This window comes from Hordeum vulgare, chromosome 1H, assembly GCF_904849725.1.
Source record: "Hordeum vulgare subsp. vulgare chromosome 1H, MorexV3_pseudomolecules_assembly, whole genome shotgun sequence".
Classification (NCBI taxonomy): domain Eukaryota; kingdom Viridiplantae; phylum Streptophyta; class Magnoliopsida; order Poales; family Poaceae; genus Hordeum; species Hordeum vulgare.
The window spans coordinates 253,020,385-253,031,300 of NC_058518.1; positions in this window are offsets into that span (position 1 = coordinate 253,020,385).

Sequence of the window (10,916 nt, forward strand, 5' to 3'; positions counted from 1 at the left end):
TAGACCACCCCATGACAAAGAATTGCCTAGGAAATACGAAATTATTGGTCTCACTTCTATTGTTGTGCCTCCAACCGATCCCTTAGAAAAATATTTTCTAGATCATGAAAATGGTATGTATATGAGTGAAAGGAATTAAATAGATAAGATTTTCTATGATCAGTAGCCAATTCTCAAACACAACCTACCTATTGAAATATTTGGGGATCCTCCTCCACCAATGGGTGATCCCGTGTTTGAGCTTGAACAATTACCTGATACTCTGAAGTATGCTTATCTTGATGAAAAAGAGATATATCCTGTTATTATTATTGCTAACCTTTTAGAGCATGAAGAAAAGAGATTATTAAAGACTCCGAGGAAGCACCATGTCCCTATTGGATATTCTCTTGATGATCTTAAGGGCATTAGTCCCACTCTATGTCAGCAGAAAATCAATATGAAGCCTGATGCTAAACCAGTTGTTGATCCTAAAATGAAGGAAGTGGTAAGAAATGAAATACTAAAGCTTTTGGAGGCAGGTATAATTTATCCTATTGTTGATAGTATATGGGTTAGTCACATTCATTGTGCCCCTAAAAAGGGAAGTATTACTGTCATTCCAAATGATAAAGATGAATTGATCCCACAAAGAATTGTTAGAGGATATAGAATGGTAATTGATTTCAGAAAATTAAATAGCGCTACTAGGAAAGATCATTACCCTCTACCTTTTATTGATCAAATGCTAGAAAGATTATCCAAACATGCACATTTTTGCTTTCTAGATGGTTAATCTGGCTTCTCTCAAATACCTGTATCAAAAGAGGATCAAGAGAAGACCACTTTTACTTGCCCTTTCCGTAGCTTTGCTTATAGATGTATGCCTTTTGGTTTATGCGTTGCACCTGCTACTTTTGAAATATGAATGATGGCTATATTCTCTGACTTTTGTGAAAAGATTGTTGAGGTTTTCATGGATGATTTTTCCGTTTATGGAACTTCTTTTTATGATTGCTTGAGCAACCTTGATCGAATTTTGCAGAGATTTGAAGAAACTAATCTTGTCTTCAATAGGGAGAAGTGCCACTTTATGGTTAATGAAGGGATTGTCTTGGGACGCAAAATCTCCGGAAGAGGTATTGAAGTTGATAAAGCTGAAGTTGATGCTATTGAAAAAATGTCGTGTCCAACAGATATTAAAGGTATAAGAAGTTTCCTTGGTCATGCTAGTTTCTATAGGAGATTTATTAAAGACTTCTCTAAAAATTTCTAAGCCTCTCACTAATCTTTTGAAAAAGGATGTTCCATTCGTTTTTATGATCATTGTGTAGAAGCATTTGAAATTCTTAAAAACGCCTTGATAACTGCACATCTTGTTCAACCACCTGATTGGAACCTACCCTTTGAAATTATGTGTGATGCTAGTGATTATGCTCTTGGTGTTGTTCTAGGACAGAGAGTTGATAAGAAATTAAATGTTATCCATTATGCTAGTAAAACTCTGGACAGTGCTCAAAGAAACTATGCTACCACTGAAAAGGAATTTTTAGCAGTTGTGTTCGCTTGTGATAAGTTTAGACCTTATATTGTTGATTCTAAAGTAACTGTTCACACTCATCACGCTCCTATTAAGTACCTTATGGAAAAGAAAGATGCTAAGCCTAGACTTATTAGATGGGTTCTTCTGCTACAAGAATTTGATTTGCATATTATTGATAGAAAGGGCATTGATAACCCCGTAGCAGATAACTTGTCTAGATTAGAAAATGTTCTTGATGACCCACTACCTATTGGTGTTAGCTTTCCTGATGAACAACTAGCTATTATAAATACTTCACGCAATGCTCCTTGGTAGGTTGATTATGCTAATTACATTGTTGCTAAATTTATACTGCCTAGCTTCACATACCAACAAAACAAAAAGTTCTTCTATGATTTAAGACATTACTTTTGGGACGATCCACACCTTTATAAAGATAGAGTAGATGGTATTATTAGACGTTGAGTACGTGAGCATGAACAGGGACAGATCCTATACAAATGTCACTCCGAGGCATATGGAGGACATCATGCTGAGATAGAACTGCACACAAGGTACTGCAATCTGATTTTTATTTGCCTACTCTCTTCAAGGATGCTCGTAAGTTTGTCTTGTCTTGTGATGAATGCCAAATAATAGGTAATATTAGTAGACGTCACGAAATGTCGAGGAATTACTCTCTAGTTATTGAACCATTTGATGTTTGGGGTTTTTATTACATGGGACCTTTTCCAAAATCCAACGGGTATACTCATAATCTAGTTGATGTTGATTATGTTACTAAGTGGGTAGAAGCTATTCCAACTAGTACTGTTGATCATAACACTTCTATTAAAATGCTGAAAGAAGTCATTTCCCTAGATTTGGAGTATGTATATATTTAGTGATTGATGGTGGTTCACATTTTATTCATGGTGCTTTCCGTAAATTGCTTGCTAGGTATGATGTTAATCATAGAGTTGCATCTGCCTATCATCCTCAGTCTAGTGGGCAAGTAGAACTAAGCAATAGAGAAATTAAGTTGATCTTGAAAAAGACCGTTAACAGATCTAGAAAGAGTTGGTCTAAGAAACTTGACAATGCATTATGGGCTTATAGAACCGCTTACAAAAACCCTATGGGTATGTCTCCTTATAAAATGGTTTATGGTAAACCATGTCACTTACCTCTAGAGCTAGAACATAAAGCATATTGGGAAATTAAAGAGCTTAATTATGATTTTAGAATTGCTGGTGAGAAGAGGTTATTTAACATTAGCTCACTTGATGAATAGAGAACCCAGGCCTATGAGAATGCCAAGTTGTTTAAAGAAAAGGTTAAGAGATGACATGATAGAAGGATACAAAAGCGTGAATTCAATGTAGGTGATCATGTCCTGCTATACAACTCTCGTTTAAGATTTTTCGCAGGAAAACTTCTCTCTAAATAGGAAGGACCTTACATCATCGAGGAAGTCTATCGTTCCGGTGCCATCAATATCAATAACGTCGAAGGCACAAATCCAAAGGTGGTAAATGGGCAAAGAATCAAACATTATACCTCAGGTACTCCCATAAATGTTGAAACTAATATTAACAATACCATAACTCCGGAAGGGTACATTAGGGAGACCAATCAGAACACCTCGGACCTCGAAAAGGAATAGGTATGTGCTACGGTAAGAAAACCGACTCCAAAACGTTTTCAATGGCAATTTTTACCAGTTTTGGAATATTTAAAAATTAGGAAAATTTGAAGAAGCCTGAAGCGTGCACGAGGAGGCGACAAGCCCGGGGGGCGCGGCCTACCCCTCTGGCCTCACCATACAGGCTTGTGGCCACCCCGTGCACTCTCTGAACTCCATTTTCTTGTGGAAGACTCCTTCGGGTCCGCAAAAATTCATTATATAATCTCCCGGAGGTTTTTACCTTTGTATCTCGACAATATCTCCTATTTTTGTTTTGAGTTGTTTCCGTAATAGATTTAGACCAACATGACGTCTTCAAGTTCCCTAAAGGACAAGTTCTTTGACAGGTTCATCAACCCCTACCTTTCGGAGGTGCTGCAATAGCCTCAAACCATTGAGATGCATTAGGGAGTGCTGCACACCCGTGATGTTAAGGGGCAAAATAAGACCGGAAGCATGGAGACAAGGCTCGTAGTGATGGAGCAACAAGTCTTCAAGTGCCAAGGGATGGTGGAACGAGGACTTAATGCCAATCACGTGATGATCACGAAGTTTACCCATAAGCACAAGCTGGACGCCAAGGACCTCTGGGATCACATCTTCAAGATTTATGAGAAAATCGAGCACCTCCAAGCCCAGATCTATGACCTGCAAAACCAAAACTGTGAGTATGAATACAGATTTAAGAAAATGAGTTTGGATGCAGGCTTGAGGACCCCAGAGACTAGTTAATCTTTTCACGATGGTGCGCCCATGCCTTGGAAGACGGAGGACAAACCTTTAACCTCACCAGCAACTCCAACATCACCACCTCCGAAGGAAGACAACTGAACACATGGCTATGGGCACTCCCTTGGCTTGTCCCAGGCTTTAGGGAGGTGCCCCGGTATCGTATCATCATCACACCTTTTTACCTTTTTTGTTTTTCTTTCTTCGTTCGGTCCTTTTAGTTATATCTTGATCTAGTAGAATAAAGTTTTAGTGTGATCTAGTTTTGATTTTTCTTTTTCTTCCCCCCTATGTAAGCAAGTCCAAGAGTTATATAATAAAGAGTAGTTTTGAGTCGAGGGCTTTGCTTGCTTGCTATGATCTAGATAAAAAAGAAAAAGAAATAAGTATAGAATAAAAGCAATATAGCATACATAATGATCTTATGGGGAGTGATGACTTCACATATCAAAAGTATGTTGACTGAAATTTGTTGTGAGTTGACAAACAAAGCTATTGGTCATTGTTGCAATTAAAAGGAAGTAGTAAAGAAAGAGAGGTTCACATATAAATATATTATCTTAGACATCTTTTGTGATTGTGAGCACTCATTAAAATATCATATACCAAAAGGTTGATGTTGGACAAGGAATACACCATAATGAGTTATGTTTGCTTATTTCCGAATAGAAGTTATATGGTTGTAGATCCTTCAACATGTGTCGCTTGCTTCCACCTCATATTAACCAAAAGAAACTCCTGCACCAAGTAGAGATACTACTTGTGCATCCAAAAACCTTTAACCCAGTTTTTCCTTGAGAGTCCAACATACCTACCTATGGATTGTGTAAGATCCTCCAAGTAAGTTGTCATTGGTGCAAGCAATAAAAATTGCTCCTTAAATATGTGTGGTTTATTAGTGTGAGGAAAATAAACTTTATACAAACTTGTGATATAGAAGACATAAAAGCGACAGACTGCATAATAAAGTTCTTTATCACAAGGGGCAATATAAAGTGATGTTCTTTTGCATTAAGAGATTGTGCATCCAACTATAAAAGTGCATGACAAGCTTTGCTTCCCTCTGCGAAGGGCCTATTTGTTACTTTTACTTTCTAGTACTTACCTTTATGTAAGAGTCATGGTGATATTCACCATTTCCTTTATTTCGCCTTTATATTTTGGCAAGCTTCATGTGTTGGGGAATGGTCTAGATAAATATATCCACTCGAATGTGGGTGATCATGAGTTATTATTGTTGACATTACCCTTGAGGTAAATAGTTGGGAGGCAAAACTAAAAGCCCCTATCTTTCTTGTGTCCGATTGAAACTTTGACCTCATAGGTACCGCGTGAGTGTTAGCAATTATTCAAGACTATAAGATGATTGAGTATGTCGATTTTCTTTACAAGCTCTTATATTGACTCTTTCCTACGTTGTTATAAATTGGAATTGCTTCAATGATTGAATTAATAGTTTGTTAGTTCTCAATAGAGTTCTTGATTCATACTTTACCTTGTGAATGAATTGTTACTTCAGTATAAGATACTCTTTGTCAATGTGTATTGCTGTTCTAAAGATAATCATGATGCCCTCAAGTCCATATTTTATTTTATCGACACCTCTATCTCTAAACATGTGGGCATATTTATTTATCTTGGCTTTCACTTGAGGACAAGCGAGGTCTAAGCTTGGGGGAGTTGATACGTCCACTTTGCATCATGCTTTTATATCAATACTTATTGTATTATGGGTTGTTATTACACATTTTGGCACAATACTTATGCCTTTTCTCTCTTATTTTACAAGATTTAGATCAAGAGGGAGAATGCCGACAGTTGGAATTCGAGACTGGAAAAGGAGCAAATCTGAGAGACCTATTCTGCACACCTCCAAAAGTCCTGAAAAGTTACGAATAATTGTTTTGGAATATATAAAAAATAATGGGATAAAGAAGTACTGGAGGAGACCCACTAGGTGGCCACAAGCCCAGGGGCGCGACCTACCCCCCTGGCCGCGCCCTGCAGGATTGTGGGCCCCCTGGCAGGCCTCTGGCGCCCATCTTCTCCTATATGAAAGGTTTTGACATGGAAAAAATCATATCTAACCTTTCGGGACGAGACGCCGCCATCTCGAGGCGGAACTTCGACAGAACCAATCTAGAGCTCGGGTGGAGCGATTCCGTCGGGGAAACTTCCCTCCCGGAGGAGAAATCGAAGCCATCATCATCACCAACGATCCTCTCATCGAGAGGGGGTCAATCTTCATAAACACCATCTCTTCTCCAAACCCTAGTTCATCTCTTGTATCAGATCTTTGTCTCAAAACCTCATATTGATACATGTGGGTTGTTAGTAGTGTTAATTACTCATTGTAGTTGATGCTAGTTGGTTTATTTGGTGGTAGATCATATATTCAGATCCTTAATGATTATTAATACTCCTCTGATCATGAATATGAATATGCTTTGAGAGTAGTTACGTTTGTTCCTGAGGACATGGGATAAGTCTTGTTATAAGTAATCATGTGAATTTGGTATTCGTTCGATATTTTTGATAAGTTATAAGTTGTCTCTCCTCTAGTGGTGTCATGTGAACGTCGACTACATGACACATCACCATTATTTGGTCCTAGAGAAAGGTATTGGGAAGTAATAAGTAGATGATGGGTTGCTAGAGTGACAGAAGCTTAAACCCTAGTTTATGTGTTGCTTTGTAAGGGGCTGATTTGGATGCATATATTTGATGTTATGGTTAGATTTATCTTAATTCCTATTTCGTAGTTGCAGATGCTTGTGAGAGAGGTTAATCATAAGTGGGAGGTTTGTCCAAGTATGGGCAGCACCCAAGGACCGGTCCACCCACATATCAAATTATTAAAGTAAAGAACGTGAATCATATGAGCAAGATGAAAACTAGCTTGACATAAATTCCCATGTGTCCTCGAGAGCGCTTTTCTTTATACAAGAGTTTGTCCAGGCTTGTCCTTTGCTACAAAGAGGATTGGGCCACCTTGCTGCACCTTATTTACTATTGTTACTTGTTACTCGTTACAAATTACCTTATCACAAAACTATTTGTTACTGATAATTTCAGTGCTTGCAGAGAATACCTTACTGAAAACCGATTGTCATTTCCTTCTGCTCCTCATTTGGTTCAACACTCTTACTTATGGAAAGGACTACGATAGACCCCATACACGTGTGGGTGATGAGGCATCACGTCCATAAGCAAATAGGTCGACTGTTGCCTGCACCTATTACTATTACTCCACTTCAATAGTGCTTCTATGCTTGCCTCTCTATGTATTGAGTTCATGAGAAATAGAGTAATGCTTGGAGAACGATGCATGATGTAGACAAAGTAAACTCAATCAATATGAATAAAACCCATCGTTTTATCCTTAGTGGCAAGAATGGAAAGATGTGTCTTGTCCCCTTCTGTCACTGGGGTATAGAGCATTGCATCCCTCAAATCAGTATTGAACCCACTGCAACGCATCCCTCAACTAAAGAAATATCAATCTAGTTGGCCAAACTATTTCAATAGACCACAAAGATTTACGAAGCTACAATGCTCATGCAAATAAGAATCATAATATTCAAAGCTGACTCAAATACTTTTCATGAATAATCTGAAACATAAAGCCACAATTCATCGGATCCCAACAAACACACTGCATAAAAGAATTACAACGGATAGATCAAAGTGAATATGTGATGATCATTGTATTGAAGATCAAAACAGAGAGAGGTAGACATATAGGTACTAACTACGGATCTATGGGTCTTGAAAGTGCGTTATATCGACTAGAGGGGGTGAATAGGAGATTTTTAGAATTTCATCGCTGAGGAAATTCCTTTTGAGGAAATTCCTCACTGATGACTAACTTACAGCGGAAACAGTAAAGGATCAGAATTGCAAAGTTTCACAACAGCAGTTTTTCAGGGTGAGGAATGTGAAAACAGATTGCACTGTGAGCAGGCATGCAAAATACAGATGAGGATTAACTGGCGTGAAGAATTTGGGGTTGAGGAAATTCAGAGAAAGTCTTCAGCAAATTTTTCAAACAGTAGCAGTGAAAGTCATCAACACATAATATGAGGAAAGTAAGGAGTTGAGGAATTAGAACCCGTTTCTCAGTGAAGACAGTAGTTGATGACCCAGTTCCAACTGCGGTGATAGTCGTACATCTGGTTTGGATTGGCTTGGTATTGAAACCAAAGGACACACAGTCCCTACCGTGTTCTCCTTGGGCTAAGAACACACAGTCCTCGCCCAACACTCGTGGTAAGTCTTCAGGGCAGACTTCCAAACCCTCACAAACTTGGTCACCCAGCGATCCACAATTGACTACTGGAAAGCTCTAGACCATGACGCCTAACCGTCTGGAGGATGCACAGTCCTCAAAGGTAAAAGGCTTCAGTCCCATACAGGAACAACTTCTTCATTGATGCTCAATCACTAGGTTTGGTTTGTGGTTTTGGTGTATGGGGTATTTCCTCACTAATGAATTACTCTCGAAGACTCTGAGGAATTTGGGTTGCTCTTATGACAAGTGTCAGTTTCTAGCGGAGCAGCCAACCAGCTAATGGTTGTGGGGGTGGCTATTTATAGCCTGGGAGCATCCCGACATGATTTGACACTAATGCCCTTAAATAATATGACTGTTGGTGTGGATAAGACCAATGATGTGGCGTGGCTATCGAAACAGTCAGAACCCTCAATTGTGAGAGTCCTCATGTCACTCGTATTCCTCACTTGAGGCTTTTGGTAGAATTAGGCTTGGGTTGAGCATCATGAGGAAATTCATTCCAGAGTGTAACTTCGACCCCCTTTAACAGTATGGTGTTCCTATTACTCAAATGCGAAGAAAATAAAACAGAAAGAGTAAATCTTCATGCTTCAAAGTCTTCAAGATGATTTTCTTCAGGACACACTGAATTCCTCAATTTCAGTATCTTCATGAGGAATATCAATTTCATCGCAGATTCTTCGCGATTCAATTCTTCAGCTTTAGACCAATTTCTTCAACCTAAGATATATATTTTTAGGGGTCGATATTCATCAAATATCTCAAACTCCTCAGTGACTTCTAGATCCTGTGTACACTCATAGACACATTAGATACTTAACCTATAAGTCTTCAAACCACCAAAATCACTAAGGGGCACTAGATGCACTTACAATCTCCCCCTTTTTGGTGGTTGATGACAATTAGGTTATGTCTTCAACAGGGATCAAAAATATGAAGTGTAAATACTCATTTGAGGAATTTGAAATCAAGATTCAGAGAGACTCCCCATGAAGATGTGCATATCTTGAGGATTTTGCTTTTCACAGCAAATGCACATTGATGATTTATATCATGGAGATCTCCCCCTGAGTCTTGTAAATCATGCATACATGTAACATATCATATGAAGAAAATGAAGGTGCATGATGACAAATGGTATCTGACGAATTCCAGCATGCGTGCATTATAACTTGAGGAATAAGCATGCGAAGAAAAACGTTTAAAAGCGTCAGAGTACCATCGGGCTTAAGTTACAACTTATTACATAAAAACTTCAGAAGAGCCTAGAGTTTGTAACTTAAATATAGTTCATAAGCCCCAAAATATCCCGCTTGAAGACTAACTCTCAAGTTTCTCCCCCTTTGTCATCAAGTGACAAAAAGGGACAAACTGAGGACTAACACCCATGAAGACTTCACTTCCTGGCGGTTGAGGAAGAGTCGTGATGCTTCTTGGGAGTAGTCTTCTTCCTTGGACCGGTAGCAGTGTCGAGTTGTTCTTCATCAGTTTCAGCAGTGCGGAATGAAGAAAAGGAGCTGTCTTCAAGGTCTGGAACTGGAATGGGCCTGAACTTCTTCTTGGGAGGACACGACCAGTGAAAGTCTCGATCAAAGTCCATTTCTATAAGCTCTGTCTGAGTCTTCAGATGTGCAAGTGTAGCCCAGGTGCGATCAAAAACATCATGCAGATAATGATGGTTGAGCTTCACAGAGTTGTGTGTTTCAGTGAGGGTTTTCACAATGGCGCCAAACTGGCGTTTGACCCACTTGTGATTGTGATCCACCTTCTGGTGAAGACTGAGGAGGAGCTCTCTTGTATTCATCATGTGAGGAGGAACGGGGCTTGCCGGACGAGTCTCAGTATCATCCCATGAAGAATAAGCTTCTGGTTCTCTGAACTGGCCATCAAGGGGCCTAGTGCCTTCTTCAATCACTGATTTGACTTTTCCTTCAATGGGCTCGAAAGTCTTCTTGTTGACCCGGATAGGAGGCATATAACCAACATGGTTTTGGCAATCAGCGTGAAAGTTGATGCATGTCCTTGTCCTGATGAATCTTATGATCCATGGGGCATATATCTTGTGATCAAATGGACACATAGCATTGTCGGCCAAAGTCCTCAAGAAGAAATCATGGATGTTGATAGGAATACCATGGATGATGTTGAAGAGGATATTCTTCATGAGGCCTACGACATCTTCTTCATCATCATGGCCTTTGATCGGCGCGAGCACACTGCAGAGGATTCTGTAGACAGACCTTGGTGTATATTTGAGCTCGTGGACGAGGAATGTTTTTCTCGGTGATTTTCCTTCAGCCAAAGGCTTCATGAGGACTTCCATCATCCCATTGGGCAGCTCACGCTCACCATAAATCTTCACAGCCTCCTCTGAGGGAATTTGTACAGGCAGTTCACGGAGGAGCTCAGTAGCAGGAGCCTTGTAGTGAGTGTTTTGTGTCATCCAGTCAAACACCCAACTGTTAATGTCTTCAGGGTTTCCAGAGATGTGAAGAGTGGCATATAACTGAAGAATGAGCTCACTGTTCCAGTCAGAGATGTCGAAGCACATTGGCAGCAAACCAGCATCATGGAGTACATTGAGGACTGGCTCTAGGCACGGTATAGCTTCAAGTTCAACGTGAGGAATATGCCTGTGCTAGAATATCTTGTTTCTTCCACACAGCACAGAGGCATAGTAATTTAGCTGTGTCCTAGTCCAAAAC